Genomic DNA, 17,767 nt, shown 5'->3' with positions numbered 1-17,767 from the left:
TCACATTTTCCTAAACTACCCCTATCCTAAATGCCTCATTAATATTAGGAACAAAGTAAAGAACAACAATATAAAATAAATGACACAATTTAAATATACATGAAATGAAATAATTAAAATATTCATGAAATGACATAAGTAAAATATACATGAAATGAAATATTAAAATATGCATGCAATGATATATTTACAATAGCCATGAAATGATATAATTAAAATATGCATGAAATAACATAATTAAAATATGCATGAAATGTAAAACACACACATTTTTTTTAATATTTCATTTTCATTTTTCTTTATTTTTTTTTCACTTTTCCATTTTGTTTCATTTTATTTTGTATTTTCATTTTTCCATTTTTTTAGATTTTTTTAAGAAATTAAGGAATTAAGATTAAACACTAATTAGACCATTAAACCAAAAGTAAGGATAACATGCAATCAATTTTTGGCCTTACTCTTTAAATGTAGCTTTTAGTGGATTTGCCAAGCTGTTGCAACATCTCGGGACCTAGGGTTGGGCTGACCTAAAAACTGAACGAATGGGAAACTTTTGGAAAATGGGAGGATTAAAAATATTTCAAATAAAAACAAAATAAAAAGAGTTGCTACAAGTCTTTTTTAAAGTGTGATTAGCCACCAAAACGTTTTTAAAAAGAACAAATTTATGATCTGTAAAATCATAATTGAGTCCAGGAATCAGTTACATGTGGGGAAGGATTAGCACCCCCATAGTGCTCGTCAAAGACGGTACTAATTGATTGCATATTATCTTTTAATTTTAATTAAAATGTTTTTATTTACTTAATGTTTAAAATTAATTCATTTTTTTCTTTTCTTTTCTTTTTTTTTTTTGTTTTGAAACAAGAAATAGATCAAATTTAAAACAAAACTTTTTTTCTTTTAAAAACAAAACCAAATCAAATTCAAAACAAAACTTTTTTTTAAAATTTTTGAATAAAAGAGAAAACACTTTAAATATCAAAGTACTTTTTCTACTCTTCTATAATTTGGCAGAGCTTAAAAAATATTCTTAATTTAAAAGTTTTCAAATTGTCCCACAAAACCAAGATAACACCTCATATAAATAATAATCATTGAGAGTTCTCCTATAGTTAGACAAGATTTTGATGACTATATGTACTTAAGACATTATCTTATTTTAAAATATTTTTACTTAAAAACCCAATTTTAAACAAACAATACATGAGAAACATGAACATAATAACATGTGATGAATGCATGACAATATAATATGAATGCATGGTAATATAAAAATCCACATGATACAAGATAAAATGTAATGCAAATACATTAATGATTTTAGGGTTCGGGGATTGGTTTAGGGTTTAAATTAAGGTTTAGGGTTAGATTTTAGGGTTTGGGTTTAGGGTTAGGTTTTAAGATTGGGTTAAGGGTTTAGGGTTATGTTTTAGGATTTGGGTTTAGGATTTAGGATTTGGCTTTAGGTTTAGGGTTAAGGTTAGGGTTTAGGGTTGGGATATAGGGTTTGGATTTAGGGTTTAGGGTTTAGGGTTTTGATTTAGAGTTTAGTTTGGGGTTTGGGTTTAGGGTTTGTATGTAGGGTTTCAGTTTAAGGTTAAACAAAAAAAAATTTTTTTTGGGTTTTATGGAAATGGGAATAAAATAAATGCAAGATTGCAAGAATGCCATTAATGAATGCATGTGCCAAATGCATGACCTAGAAACAAAATTACATAATAAGGTATTTTCAAACTTTATAACACAAACATGAAATGCATAAAAATTCAAAATAAAAATGGATCAAACATGGAAACTTTAAATTTTGTTTGAATGTCCCACCATTGTTCATCATTAAACACAACCAAACAATCATAAAAGAATCATCAAAACAACTATCAAGTAACATTTTTTTTATGAAACTTTCTATCAACTTCAAACTGAGAAAATTGCTAAACACCATAAAAACATAGCATGAAGCAAAGATTAAAGAACAAAAAATCCATAAAACAAAAAACATGGTTCAGCCAACCCAAAACCTACCATTGCTAAACCTTTTGATATATATTCAAACATTTTACTTAATCTCATTTCATCCAAACATGCATGATTCATGTGAAAATCAAAGTAACAATTTCATCAAACATATAACGAACTAATATAGCTTGAAAATCTCATGAACAAATATATTATCAAAACAAGAATAAAATCTTCATTAGAAATATGATAAAGCCACATGGAAACTTGGAACTCATAACTAAAATATCATTTATCATCCATGAATCAAATAACACATATTCAACAAACCAAACACATTCAATTAAAGGAAAATTTTCAATGGCCGAACCTCTCTTGGATTTTCTTTAAGCATACTTTGATTGTATTCAATCCAACCAAGCTTCATCTATTTACTCATCCTTCATACAAAGCATTTGGAGCACCAAAACATTTATCAAACATGAAGTAAACTAAAAAACCTAAAAAAGATACTATGGAAATCAAATATGAACCAAATATCCACATATTTCAATCACCAAACAAAAGTCTATACAATAATCAAACTAACCAATCATGTAAACATCACAAGTAAGATTAAAAAGCAAATGAAACAATCAAAGAAACCAAGAAGAGGTTCGGCCACCAAGGAGAACATCCTGGCTGAACCTCCAACTTGGTTGTATCAATGGTAGATTTTGATGTTTTTTGCTTAGTTTACAACTTCAAACCAACTATAGATTATTTGGATGAAAATTGTTTCAAGCTTTTTGCAAAAAAAAAAACCTAAACTTTTTAAAAATCAAACAAGAAATTAATGAAATATGATGTAGAAAGCACTGAAAAAAAAAATAAGATGGAGATGCTAGAAAATGCAAAGGATGAATATGGAATGGATATTATCAAGCCAAGAACCAAAAATTTTTCCTCTCTTTTTTTTTGCATTTTTTCCTCTTTTTTTTTTTATTTTTTGTTTTTCACATTTTCAGCACCTCTTTCATGCAAAAAAAAAATCCCTTTTGATTAAAGAAGAAGCCAATAAAAAAAATATCTTGCAAGATTAAATAAGGACCTTACGATCAAAAACCATCTAATGCCTCACATTTCTCCCTTATTTTCATTTCAAGGAGCCAACTTTCACCATTGGATCCATCTATCTAATATTATTTAATGGTCCGCATTATTCACTGTAAAGGTAAAATTTTTGCAACCTTTAAATCACATGAAAAAACCATTTTGCCTTTAGTGCAAAGTTTTCGGTATTTTAGCTATTTTCTTATAAATCAATGTTTTGTGCTCATTTTTAGGATTTTCAAGCACCAAAAATCATGAAATATTATGAAATTGAGATCTAAAAATTTTTGTGAAAACTGATCTCAGGAATGTCAAATTATGAAAATACTCCTGAAAGGGTATTTTGGTAATTTCATACCTCCCATCTACTGCTGTGATTTTGAATGCACCAAAAATCATAAAATATTATAAAATCATGGTCTGAAAAGTTTCACAAAAAACCAATCTTGGGAAGGTTAAATTACAAAAATACCCCTAAATGACATTTTGGTAATTTTACATCTCTCAAAGGTACAATCTAGGTTTTCAAAATTTAAAAAATCATTAAATATTATAAAATCATGATATAAAGCTTTTTGTGAAATTTTGACCTCAAGAAGGTCAAATTACAAAAACACTCATCAAGGATATTTTGGTAATTTCACTCCCATAAGGTAGAGTATGGGTTTTGAGTGCATAAAATACCATCAAATAACATTCATTTATAATCTAAAAGTTTTTCATGAAAATTTCACTTTGAGAAAGTCAAATTATGAAAAATACATTTAAGGGCATTTCAGTAATTTTACACTTCTTGTAGTGCAATATAACTTTTTGGTACTTTCAAAATCACAAATTTCCATTTCAAACCACATTGATTTCAATTTGGTTGTGAATTTTAAGGATTGGCCGAGATTCTATCCATTTTGACTAATTTTGACCAAGTTTGATTTTAACTTTGATCAACTTTGACCAGAGTTAACTTTAGAGCATCAGGGTTAAATTGGTCTAAAATATGATTTTAGAAACTTGAAAAAATGTTAGATTTGAATTGGATTGTATTTTAACTACTTCACATATGGCTAAGAATTTTACTCGAACAAAATTCGATGTCTACAGCATCCATCCATTTTACTATCTTCTTTTTCGTGACATTTTCCTTATGATGGTTTTCTAAAACATAGGATGTGAACATGACTTCCTCTTTCCTCCTTTTCATTTCGAGCGGCTTTGTTTTCACCTTATTTTTTACTAACTTCTCATCATTCTTACCATCCATCATCTTATTTTTCCTCTTAGCTGGACTTAAATAAATCAGCTTACTCTTATCATTCCTTCCATTTGTATCTTTCTTCAAAACATCCATAAAAAACTTATTCTTCTTGAAATGCTAGGGTTGCCTAAATTAGATGCAATCTCCCTATCTTGGGACCTCATAATAAGCTCCCAACATTAATTAAAGACCTAGATGTAGCTAAGAATAGCCTCTCTAAGATAATAGGGATCTTCTTGTCATTAGCTATGTCTGTCACAACAAAATCTACTGGAATGCATATTTATCAATTTTCACAAGAACATTTTCCACCATTCCTAAAGGATGCTTAATCGATCTATTAGCCAATTGCATATAAGTCCTTGAAGGCTTCAAGTCTATAATGCCTAATTTCCTAAAATATACAAAGGCACTAAATTAATACTTGAACCAATATCACATAAAGCTTTTTCAAAAGAAATAGAACTAATAGAATAAAGAATAGAAAAACTCCTTGGATCATTGAGCTTTTGTTGTAAATTCCTTTCAAGCATGATATTACACTCATCAGTAAGTGTAACATTCTCTAATTCAAATAGTAGCTCATCCAATTTAGGCTTTTAAACTTTTTATGCAAGAAAGAATTGTTACCTACATAGAGTAGACATCCTTAGAGTAAACTTCTTTTGATCTTCATCTTTCCTTACCTTGCTTGAATTTTGACTATTTCCTCACATTTCTATTCCACAACTTTAATAGTTGGCTTAGCTTCCACCAATGGTCCTTCTTCAATTGATTTCTTAACCACATCATTATGAATCATTCCATCATCCAATAGCCTCGCATTTGTTGATTCGTCTTCCATAGCCATGCATTTTACCTTAGGCTCATCTTTACTTGGATCTTTCTCAATTTCATTTTCACATAGATCCTCTACAATTTTCTTCATTTTTTCTTCCACAAGCTTAATAATACTAGGCATATTCTCTTAAGTAGGTTCCTCTATCTTAAACTCATCATCAGAATCAACTCCCCTCATACCTATATTTAACTCTTATCATTTTGGGTAATGATGGAATTACATTACTTTTTACCTTGTCTTTTGGATTTTACTTGGTATTACTAGGCAAGGTTCTTTGAGGGTGATTTGTGAGGGCACTAGCAAGTTGACCTATTTGAACATTAAGGTTTTTTATAGTAGGTGCTTGGTTTTGTAGGATTTAGGTGAACATTTCTTCCATAGAAGGTTTCTTTCCTTGGGGTGGGGGACGTGGATAGTATTAGGATTATTGTGGTTAATGGAAACCAAGTGGATGGGTCTAGAATGATAAGTGGATATTTACCCCCTATTATTACCCTAAGAAAAGTTCAAATGGTGTTTCCAACCTTGGTTATAGGTGTTTGAGTATGGCTTAAATTGTTGTTTGGGTTGAGTAACAAATTGGACAGATTCTGCTCTAATAAAACACCTATCTTAAGAATGGTTCCCTCTACAAATATCATAACAGAGAAAGAAACTTTGTATGGCTTGGACCTGGTTGGGTGTATAGCTAGTTCTTAAAGAATAAAATTTTTTAGCCAAAGCAATAATTTGAGATGTAAGGGTGATTAAGGCGTCAAGTTCATATACCCCAATTGGTTTCTTTAGAAATACTTTTTCATTAGACCATTCATAATTGTTCACGACTATCTCATTTATCAAGGCATATGCCTCATCAATTGGATTGCTCATCAAAGCTCCATCAGTAGTAGCATTTATGGTTATTCTAGCTAGCACCACTAACCCATTATAGAATAGTTGGATCTATAACCACTTGGGCAAACCCATTCACAGTAGCATTTATGGTTATTCTAGCTAGCACCACTAACCCATTATAGAATATTTGGATCAATAACCACTTGGGCAAACCATTGAGTGGGCATCTCCTTAATAACTCCTTATATCTCTCCCACACATCAAATAAAGATTAAACCTTAAATTGTTGGAATGCAATAATGTCATTCTTCATTTTAGTGATTTTGACTGATGGAAAAAATTTTGTTAGATACTTTTGAACAATGTCATCCCATGTAGTGATGGTGCCTAACTAAAAAGAAGTCAACCAACTCTTTACCATGTCACTAAGAGAAAAAAGAAATTATCTTAATCTAATCACATCACTAGTAACATCATTATACTTAAAAGTATCATAAATTTCTAGAAAATAAGACAAGTGTAAATTGGGGTCATCATTAGGCAACCTACTAAATTGGACAAAATTCTAAATCAAGTTAATGATAGATGGTTTCAATTCAAATTTATTGTCTTCAATGGCAGGCCTTCTAATGCTAGGTTGGAAGCCATCCAATTATGTGATAGCATAGTCCCCCGGTGTTATTTAATTTTCTTGTTATTTAGCCTTTGGTTGCTCAAAAGTTGCTTCTTTTTTCCTTTTTTTTTTATCTTTATAAGAGTCTACTCAATTTTTTTTCCAAGGGTATTAAGCTAGAACTCCTAAATTTATGCATACAACACAAGAATAATCTAACTTAAATAAAAAACTCCAAGCTACAAGAAAGATGGTTAGTATCATTATTGAATCAAATACGCTAATCCTAGGCAATGGCACCAAAAACTTGATTTAGAATCAGCAAGTGCATAGAATCCAAACAAGTAATATAGAATGAATAAAGTATTATTCCCACAGAGTTTGAAATATATGGAAGTGAACAAGTAATATAGAATGAATAGAGTATTGTTCCCACAAAGTTTGAAATATATGGAAATGAACTTAGAATTGAAATTATTCACCCTTAATTATATCTAGAACAAAACATGATTTGCATGAATTAAAAGCATTTAAAGAGAGAAAACACAAATTGAATTGAATTGAAAGCAAGAATAGAAATTTAAGAAAGCTTGAATCGAATTAAAAACAAAATAGAACTTGAATTTAAAGGAAAACTAAAATTGAACCTTGCATAAACTCAAAATAATTTAAAAAAAGCTTAAAAACATGAAAAGAAATGAACAAGAAAACATAAAGAAGCAAACTACTTTAGGTTGGGCTATCACCCTAAACATGATTTTTTCTAATGCTTAAGCTAGCTATTTATAGAACAAGAATACCAAAAATCCTAAAGTTAAAAGGATAAGCAGAAGGTGGCTAAGGCTTTCTTTAATAGAAAAGATTGTTTTGTAATTACTTTTAAACCCTTTGTAGCTTTTTTGAATAAGAACTTCAACTTGGATTAGGCTTTAGCACTTCTTGGACCTTTTTTAAATTAGGCTTAAATCTTGAAATGAATTGGTCTCAGATCAGACTTATACTCTTAGTTGAAAAGTTTTTGGAGAAGAAAGATTGTAAAATTCTAAGTCATTCTCTCCTTTTATGTAGCCTCATTTTTTTATAGTGTTCTTCTCTCTTCATGCAAATCCTACCCTTTGTAGGAATATCCATTCAAGCTAGGATTTCTTAGTCAACTTAGAAAAAACAACTTGAAGTAGGATAGCTAAGTGCTCTTCCTAGTCAAGGTAGCAATTCCAAGTCAAAATGGGATTTTCAAGTCAAAGTAGGAAAACCTTCTTGAAATATGAAAACTAAAGGCTATTTGGATTTTTCCAAGTATGTACAAAACTTCCAAGTGATCATGCACATAAGCCTCAAAATCATCTCTCTTGGCCAATGAGAAAAAACTTGTTACCATTTCATCCATTAGTAATCTTTTGAATTGCATACTACATAAGCTACCATGGACTTGCATTTAACTTGAAATTACACATCTATCGCTATTCATAGCCAAACATCCTTTACATAATTCTTGTATGAATTTTCTTAAATTTTGAATAAGATTCATCAATTCTAACTCCAATAGATTCGACAAAGCAAACTTTGTAGAAATTCATCGATCCAACTTCAAGATTTTTAAGAATCAACAATTACACATCAAGAATAGTCCAAGATTACTCCAAATGTACCAAAAATCATCCAAGATTGATCAAGAAACTCTAAAATTCTTCAAGATTCACCAAGATTCAATCTTTTCTTTAAGATTTCTTATAAAATATCAAAAACATTAGGATAAAAAAGAAGCTTATTTTACCAAAAACAAAACAAAAGTATCTAATTAAGCACTAAAAATAACTATATCTCATAGAGTTATCACCATCTCAACATTTCAACCTCAAGCTTTCATTGGTGAAAAAGCTTTCTCAGATATATGGCATAAGTGTTTAGGTCATCCTACTTCCAAATTGGTTCAACATATATTTTCTAATAATCTACCAATTAGAGGCAATAAGTCAATATTTTTTGTTCATCTTGTCAATTAGGAAAATCACATAGATTGCCTTTTATTTATCTAATTTTGTGTTCGAAGGTCCTCTTGTCTTGGTCTATTCTATTGTATAGGGACCCTCTCTAGTTTAGTCTAATAATGAATATCATTTTTATGTGTTATGTTGATAATTTTTGTCTTTTTCCAATAACAAAAAAATATGAAGTTTTCCAAATCTTTCAAAGATTTAGAATACAAGTTGAAACTTTCTTTAGTTGGAAAATCAAAACTTTGCAAATAGATTGGGAGATGAATATCCAAATGTCTCAAATTTCATACAATCAAATGGCATTCTTTACAGAATTTCTTATCTTGACACTCATACCAAAATGGTTAAACAAAATGAAAACATAAACATATTGTTGAAACATGACTTACCTTATTATTTAATGCCTCACATTATTTATCATATTATGATGATGCCTATGATGTAGTTGTCTTTCTTATTAATTGCTGAGCCTCTACTACATTACATCATAAAAGTTCTTATGAAAAGTTGTTTTATAAAATATCTTATTATAAATTTCTTAATGTATTTAGTTGTGCTTGTTTTCCTTATTCCAAGCCATATAATTCAAATAAAATGCAACTAAGATCTTTAAGGTGTGTTTTTTTAGGATATAGTTCTCTTCATTGAGGCTACAAATGTTTACATTTGTCTGTAGGTATACATTTTGTTTCTCATCATGTTATTTTTTATGAAAGTTTTCCATTTTCTAAAATTAAACAAAACATATCTATCATGACTTCTCTACCTACTACAAAATCTATTTCCAAATAGCAATATTCCACTTTTGTCATCTACTCCTTTTAATGTTATTGCACCTTTTTCTTCTTCCACTCCTATTACACCTACTACATGTCCTTACTTCCTTAAACTCTATTTCAATAATCAATCCTCTTGATACAAGGCATTTTATGGTCACTAAAATTAATGATCACACTAGGAAACCAAAAGTATATCAATGATCATGTTACTTACCTTTCTACTTGTCATCCCATTTCCTTATCTTCATTATTTGAAACAAAGCCATCTTGTTTTATACAAGCAAACAAAATTCCTACTTAGAGGTCAATCATGGATAATGAATCTTATGCATTGATTAAGAATGGAACCTGGTCTTTAGTTTTCTTTACTCTAGATTTGCATATTATTGGTTGTAAATGTTTTTATCGAATCAAAAGAAAAGCAAATGGCTTAGTTTAAAGATATAAAACAAGGCTTGTTACTAAAGGATATAATTAAGAAGTAGGTGTAGATTTTATTGAAACCTTTAGTCTAGTTATTAAACATGTCACTATCAGAGTTGTTATTACCCTTGCTCTTTTAAATGGTTGGTCTTTGTGCCAACTAGATATGAATAATGCATTTCTATATGGTTTAATGCAAGAAGAGCTTTATATGATTCAACTGCTAGGCTTTGCTCATCCTACACAGCCTCATGCTGCTTAAAAAATCTACGAAGCCATCTATGGTTTTAAATAAGCTTTAAGGGCATGGTTCAATAAATTTAGTACTTGTTTACTTAAACTTGATTTTGTTAATTCCAAGTCCAATTCCTCTTTATTTATTCAGCACACTAACATCAATATACTCGTCTTACTTATTTATGTTGATGATATCATAATAACTGGTAGCAATGATTTAGTAATTGGTTCTTTGTTTCATGATTTGAATGCCATTTTTAAATTGAAAAATCTTGGTAGATTAAATTATTTTTTTGGTATCACTACAAGAAAATAGGTATTTAGTGGCACTTTTTTAGAGGTGTTTCACCAACAAATGTCACCAAATTTCATCTTTTTATAATCTTAAGGGGATTTTATAATTTTAGTGGCATGTATTATATAAATGCCATTAAGGGTCCATTTGGATGGGGGGTGAGATTGATTTTGGCGAGATTTAAAATAGCAGTATAAGTGAGATTAGTTACTATAGCAGTGAGATTGAATACTATAGCTATGCGATTAAAATCAATGGTGAGATATATATTTGGATACAAAAGCTGCTGTGGCGGTGAAATAAACTATAATGAGAATGGAAAATGACTATTAAAGGCATTAAACTGAAGTTTGTATATAGTAGAATTTGTAAATTATTTATGTGGTTGTCTATTTTAGTTAATTCTTATTAATTATAAGGATATTTATTTTTATTCATTTATTAATAATTTATTTCATTATAAAATTTATTATTTATTTATGTAGTTATTCAATTTCTAGTTATTTATTTATTATTTTATTGTATAATTATATAAATTATTTATTATACTAAATTAAAGAATTTATTTGAAAATTGTTAAATAAAAAATAAAAAGAAAAAGGTTTACTAGTATGGGCATTTTTGTCTCTATATTATAGTTCTAAAGGTATAATAGGAAGAGGAATTGCGATGAAGACTCAAAATTTTCACTGGAGGTTCAAGCTCTAGTCACAATTTAGGGTTGTAGCATGATTAAAGTAGCTTCACCACACCTAACTCGGAGATCCAAACAATATATTAGTGCAATTGAGACTTGTAACCATACCACACTGGAGCCAATTATGGATCCAAATGTCCCTTAAATATTTATATAGTGGCATTTACTTTGTAAAGCACTCCAAAATATTTCTTAAAACTTTTTTATTTGAAAAATATGTTTTTTAAAAATTCATAAAAAATTGAAATGCAATTTTTCATTCTAATTTAGTGGCCTTTATTCTTATAAACGTTGTTAAGTAAAAGAATTTAGTGGCAATTCTTGTAACAAATGTAGCTAAGTTTTCCCCAAATTCAACCAAAAGCCCCTTTCTTTCATCCCATAACTTTCCCATATTTCATCTCTCTCGTTTGAAGCTTTTTCCTCCTTCCTTGAACTCCTCTCATTTCTCACTTTCAATTTCCTTGTTCCTTTCATTTATATTGTCCTTTCCTTCATTTTCCTTTTGTTATAGTTTCTTTTCCTTTTTCAACTTCGATGCCTTCCACTTCTGTAACAATGGTTGAATCTTAGACTTCCAGTTAGGACTTTCTTTCTCTAGTAACCAAGACCTTTTTCCATTCATTCCCTTCTTTTGTTTCCTTCTCTTATCTTATTTCACCATTTATGGTAACCAAATGTTTTTCTATTTTTGACTAATTATTTTCAAATTTTTTGCTCATTTTTTATATTAATCTCTAACAATACTAGTATGTTTCCTTTCTTATTTCTTTTTTAATCTAAGATTAGGGTTAGCTCATTAGCAATCACTCTATTCTTGTTCATTGTGTCACTGCCCACTAGTCGTTTAAATTTGTGAAGGTAATTCCCATTTCAACAAGTTTTATTTTTTATTTATAATTTTTTGTCTCTTTTAAATTTGCGTTTAGATGTTGAAAGTCAGTTTGGAAAAATACACTCAGTTTTAACCTCATCTTCACTCAATCTTAAGTTTCGTAGTTTTGAGAGCTCGTGCAACTGTTTAAGTTCCATGCTTCGATGCATTATTTTAGGTCAATGATTATTCATTTGCATAAGCATTTGCTTACCTATAAAAATATGATACTGATAACCAATTAAATAAAGCAAAGTTTTTTCTAGTTGAGATTGCACCCATATTATCTTTACCAATGATAGGGAAACGTCAAATGAATCAAGTCTTTTTGAAGATATGCACATTCATACATTTAAACAAATTCTCAAGTAAAAAATTTTGAAATCTCATATCTTGATCTCTTTTATTGAATGATCTCATAACAAGCATGTATAATGAAACCAAGAAATAATATCTATCAATGAATAGTAAAGGATTAGATAATACTGATTATGAAGCATAATGATAAAAAGCGTAAATATTGTAATTTTTGTTTTCTTTGTAAAAACGTAGTAAAAAAGGCAAGGCATCTTAGATTTAAAACCACCTTTTAGGCATTTGTAAGACTTTACTTATTCATATGATTAATCCTTGAAATTTCTAGTTTATTAGAATAAGAACAATGACCATCACCATAAGTTTGGTTTAAGAGAGACAATGTGGAAAAATATATATGGTATTGGGGAAATATAGAATTTTGTCTAGTTTTGAATAACTATTGATAGCGATGAATCAACCAATTGTCTTTATACTATTAATTTAAAGCCTTGATAGCACTAGAATTATAGTGCTTTTCCATGTTAAAATTAAAGCTAAATTTTAACAATTTTTTATAGATTTTGGTACTTTTAATGTTATTTTCATGTTTTTAGGGTCTAAAGGCATGAGGACTTGGATTTTCATTCAAACCATGCACACAAGCATGCAAGGTGCACATTCAACCTTGTCATGAAAACTAATACCTAGTTGCTTCTCATCATCCATTTGTGCAACCAAAGAGAAGTTCACACACAGAAGGTTACTACCATTCGGCTACAGCAAGGAAATTTAAAGTGTTTGAGATGCAAAAGAACTCTATCATATTCGGCCACACCTATTTCAAGAAGAGTTCATGTATCATTTGAAGAATTTCAATCCTAAATGGACAATTGGATATTTGGCCAAAGAAGTTTAAACTTTGCCATGATTTTTTTGCTTAGCTTTAAAAACATTAAAGTGGAGGAGGACTTTATCTCTTTGAATTCCAAGAGTTTGGATAAAAAGCAAATACCTATATAAAATCACATTTTAGCCAAACCTATGAGGGAGTTTTAATCAAGAATGAATACTAGCAAGATCAAAGGCCAAGATGCCTCATAAAAACCCCATTCAGCCAAACTCTCTAAGGATGAAGAGTTCACATTCAGCATGCCTCTTTTAAAGATAAAGATAAACCATTATCCATTAACATTTGAATTGAAGTTAAACTCTTGTACATTTATCCCCAATGGCTATCAAGTTTTCAATATCAATAAGGATTTTCTAAACTTTTACAATCAAAACTTATTTTATTATTATTATTATTATTTATCTTTGCTTGCTTGTATGTGTAGTTTGAAAAGTGTGGAACTAGTTCCAATTGATCAAGAAATTGAAAGGACACTCAAACGAAGAAGAAAAAAGCAATCAGCACCACCTGCACCTATACCAATGCTAAATGCACATAATGAAGCTCAAAGAACCATGAGGGATTATGCTGTCCTTAATGCTGATAGTTTCTAACCATCCCTTCGAAGGCCGGCCATTCAAGCAAACAACTTTAAAATTAAACCTTCAATAATCCAAATGGTTTAAACTTTTGTATAATTTGAAAGGCTACCAAGCGATGACCCTAACCTTTATATCTCTAGTTTCTTAGAATTATGCAATACTTTTTAAATATAATGGTGCTTCTGATGATGCAATTCTACTAAGGCTTTTCTTTTTTCTCTCAGGGACAAGGCAAAAGTTGGTTGTCTTCACTCCATCAGGCTCCATTACAACTTGGGATAACTTTCGTACAAAAATTTCTTGCGAAATTCTTTCTATTAGCCAAGTTGAGAAATGAGATCACCACATTCATGCAAGTGGATGGCAAAAACCTATATAATGCTTAAGAGAGATTTAAGGAACTGCTAAGAAAGTGCCCATATCACAGTTTACCCCAATGGCTTCAGATCTAGATTTTCTACAATGACCTTACACTATCAATGAAAACTAATTTTGATTCAGCTGTTAGAGGAGCTATCATGAGTAAAACTGTTGAGAAGGCTAATAAGGTAATTGAAAATATGGCTGCCAATAACTACCAATGGAGAATGGAGAGAAAGGTAAATAAAAAATCCGATGGCCTTTTTGAGATTGATACTATTACCTTTATAAACTCTCAGTTGGTTACTTTAACCAAAAAGGTAGAAGCTTTAGGATCTCAATCTTAAACCAATCTTGTCAATGCAATCCCAAACCCATTTGTTTCATGTGATATTTGCGAAAGACTCCATTCCAATGACAAGTGTTAATTTAGAGTAGAAGTAGTCCAATTCATCCAACAATCCAAACCCACTTATGACCATTATGACAACACCTATAATCCAGGCTAGCGTAACCACCCTAAATTTTCTTGAAATCAACCTAACCACCAATCCACCAACCAAACTAACAACTTCCACCCCAATCCACAACCCTTTGATCCACTCTAAGAAAAGAAACCTAGTTTTGAGAAAATGTTGACCTAGTTGATGCAAGCCAATAATGCCAACATTCAAAGTCAAGCTACATTAGTCAAAAAACTTGAAAACCAAATAGGTCAACTAGCCCAAGTTATAGCCAACCATCTTATAGGAACCCTACTTAGTAATATTGAGTCCAACCCTAAAAGACAAGGTAAGAAAAGCTTGTAATGCTCTCTATTCATTTAAAGATGATACGGTGGATGAATCTGATAATGACGATGATATAATATATAAGCCTGTAGTGGTAAATCTCCCTACTTTTGTGAAGCAACCTAAAGTAGATTTTATTAAGAGAGAAGACATCTTGGAAGATAAAGAACTATCGAGATATGAAAGAGAGATTCTAAAGGGTTTTAACCCTATGGTACTTAAAGCATCTGAAAGCATTACACCCTATGAGGAGGAAGATAAAGGACATTTTGATATGGATTCTAAGAAGGATCTTGAAGAATGCATTGAAGGATCCACTGAAGAATGAATGATGTCGATACAACTTGGGAGAGAGCATTACTATCAAGTATCCAACCTGAGCCTAATGAGGCAGTTCAAAAGGAAGAAGTTTAAGTGAAAGTACAAGAAAGGCCAAGGCTAATTGCAATAATGTCTACTCATAAATAATGTTTTGATGTAGCACCACCCAATCCAAGGCCTATTCTTAAGGAGCTATTTAAAGAGTTGAAGGATGCCACATTTGTGGAAGACTACAGCTTTAAGCTTTAACAACTCTTTCCCAAAAAGCAAAAAAGATCTAGGGAATTTTACTATTTCTTCTAAAGTGGGACATTTAAATTTTGATAAAACTCTTTGTGATCTTGGATCAAGCATAAACCTAATGCCTTTATATGATTTCATACAGCTAGGATGTGCTGAGTTAAAGCTTATGAAATGTAATCTTAAATTAGTTGACCAATCTGCTAAGATGCCACAAGGAATGTCAGAAAATGTGCTGGTAAAAGTTAGTAAGTATGCATTCCCTAAGGACTATGTTATGTTAGACATGGATGAGGATAAAGCTCCATTACTATTATGTAGACTTTTCCTACTAATAGCCAAAGCCCTAATTGATGGGTACAACTGTAATATGACCTCAAAATTTAAATATAAGAAAATATAATTTATAATTGGTGGGTATCGTATCCTTAGGTACACATAATAGCAAAAATGACAGAAAAAGAAAACCTTAGGGAATCTAACCGGGTGGCTAAACTCCTAATCCTTTAACACAAGATTATTTGGCAACCCCTAGCTCTAGTAAGGCTAAAGCCATGATGAACTCATACTCAATTTATGTTATCCCAGCCAAGAGAGCCCATACACCTCCTAAACCCAGTTCTGTTTATGTGGTTTATTAAAGAACGATGTAATAAAGTAAACTCCCTCCTAAAGGGATAAGATGATTTTCTTAGATTTAGGGATGATCAAGCTTGACCAAAACTAGCATTACTTAGGAGGTAACCTAAGTTTAATGGTTTTACTTTTTTGCTTTTGCTAGGATAGGTATGCTTTGATTTTTTTTTTTTGTGTTTTAAGTTTGTTTTGATATGGATGAAATGGATGCAAGGATGATGCCTCGTGCAAAAAGATGATTCGGCCTTAAAAAAAATTTGGAGTATGTGTTTTCCCTTGTTTCTTATTTAAATAAATTGTTCAACTCAAGTGTGAGGGGAGGGAAGAAATGATATTTAAACTTCAATATTTTTTGAAATTTTAACCCAATTTTGCTTTCAAACCAAATTGGCATCCTAAATTTCATTATTATGCACACTTAGTTAATTTTGCATAAATTTTCAAAGATTGGTTTGAGTATGATATGAAGTTAATTATGAGTATGGTGGAACTTGAAATGATTTCTTAAGCATATTTCTCTTTGGATATGATTTTTGTACATATGTTTTTATTCTCTTTCAATAAAATGCTACGATTCTAGTGAGAGTTTGTGAGATGTGTGTGAACACCAAATTTTGTCTAAAACATTTTAGCATGGTTAATCCAGGCCCATTTGCAACCCATAAAAAACCCATAAGTTGGCCCATTTAGAGACCCAAACAAAGCCCATTTAAAGTCCGTAAAAAGACCCATTTAATAGCTTATAAAATGCATCGATATTTAGGCCTATAATAAATAAAGAAAAATTATACCCATATGGTTACTATCAAACTCTTTTGCATGGGATTTATATGGATGATACCTTTTCACATTGGTGCATGAGAAATAAAGAATAAATGAAACGAGTAAACCCTAAAGTCAATTTTGATCAAAATTACACAAAACTTGGTCAAAATGAATAGAACTAGGGTCAATATTCAAAATTCATGACCTAATTGGAATTGATGTGGTTTAAAATTAAATTTGGTGATTTTTAAAACACTAAAAATTTTTATTGCACTGAGGGAGGTACAAAATTACTAAAATACCTTTTAGGGGTAATTTTGTAATTTGGTATTCTTGATATTGGATTTTTATGAAACTTTTCAGATCTAAATTTCATAATATTTCATGATTTTTAGTGCATTTGAAATTGCAGTAGTACTTTGAAAAGTGTGAAATTACCAAAATATCCTTAAATGGGTATTCTTGTAATTTGGCCTTCTTGAGCTTGGATTTTTATAAAACTTTTCAGATCTTAATTTTATAATATTTCATGAATTTTGGCGCATTTGAAATCACAACAAAACCTCGAGAAGTGTAAAATGATGAAAATACCCTTATAGGATATTTTCGTAATTTGACCTTTTCGAGCTTGAATTTTCATGAAACTTTCCAAATCTCAATTTTATAATATTTAATGATTTTTTTTAAAATCCCAAAAATGAGCATAGGAACATTGATTTTTAAAAGAATGACCTAAATATTGAAAACTTTATACTAAGGGTAAATAGTCTTTCCATGGGTTTAGAGACTATAAAAATCCAACTTTTGCAATGGATAATGTGGACCACTAGATCTCTTATTGGATCTTGATCTAGTGGCTAAAGGTTATTCCTTGAAAAAAAAAAGGCAGGAACTTTGGCCCTTAGATATGATTGGATCCAAGGGCCTATACTCACCAAGAAAGAGAGATATTTTTTTGGTCTTATTCTTTGAA

General features: G+C 30.3%; 2 non-coding genes across 2 annotated transcripts; one reads left to right on the top strand and one right to left on the bottom strand.

Annotated features, from left to right (window-relative positions):
* The first annotated feature begins 6,187 nt into the window (after nt 1-6,187).
* On the top strand, nt 6,188-6,294 carry LOC149514261 (small nucleolar RNA R71). The gene has a single exon (XR_016328876.1). It is a non-coding gene; the product is annotated as a small nucleolar RNA R71 (small nucleolar RNA).
* A 7,710-nt stretch (nt 6,295-14,004) lies between these two features.
* On the bottom strand, nt 14,005-14,111 carry LOC149514260 (small nucleolar RNA R71). The gene has a single exon (XR_016328871.1). It is a non-coding gene; the product is annotated as a small nucleolar RNA R71 (small nucleolar RNA).
* Between the last annotated feature and the right edge of the window lie 3,656 nt (nt 14,112-17,767).

Source organism: Durio zibethinus, chromosome 16 (assembly GCF_047325235.1).
Source record: "Durio zibethinus cultivar Kanyao isolate XHJ-2024 chromosome 16, ASM4732523v1, whole genome shotgun sequence".
Classification (NCBI taxonomy): domain Eukaryota; kingdom Viridiplantae; phylum Streptophyta; class Magnoliopsida; order Malvales; family Malvaceae; genus Durio; species Durio zibethinus.
Note: the sequence above shows the minus strand (reverse complement) of the source record. Positions and strands in the feature narration are given on the sequence as shown.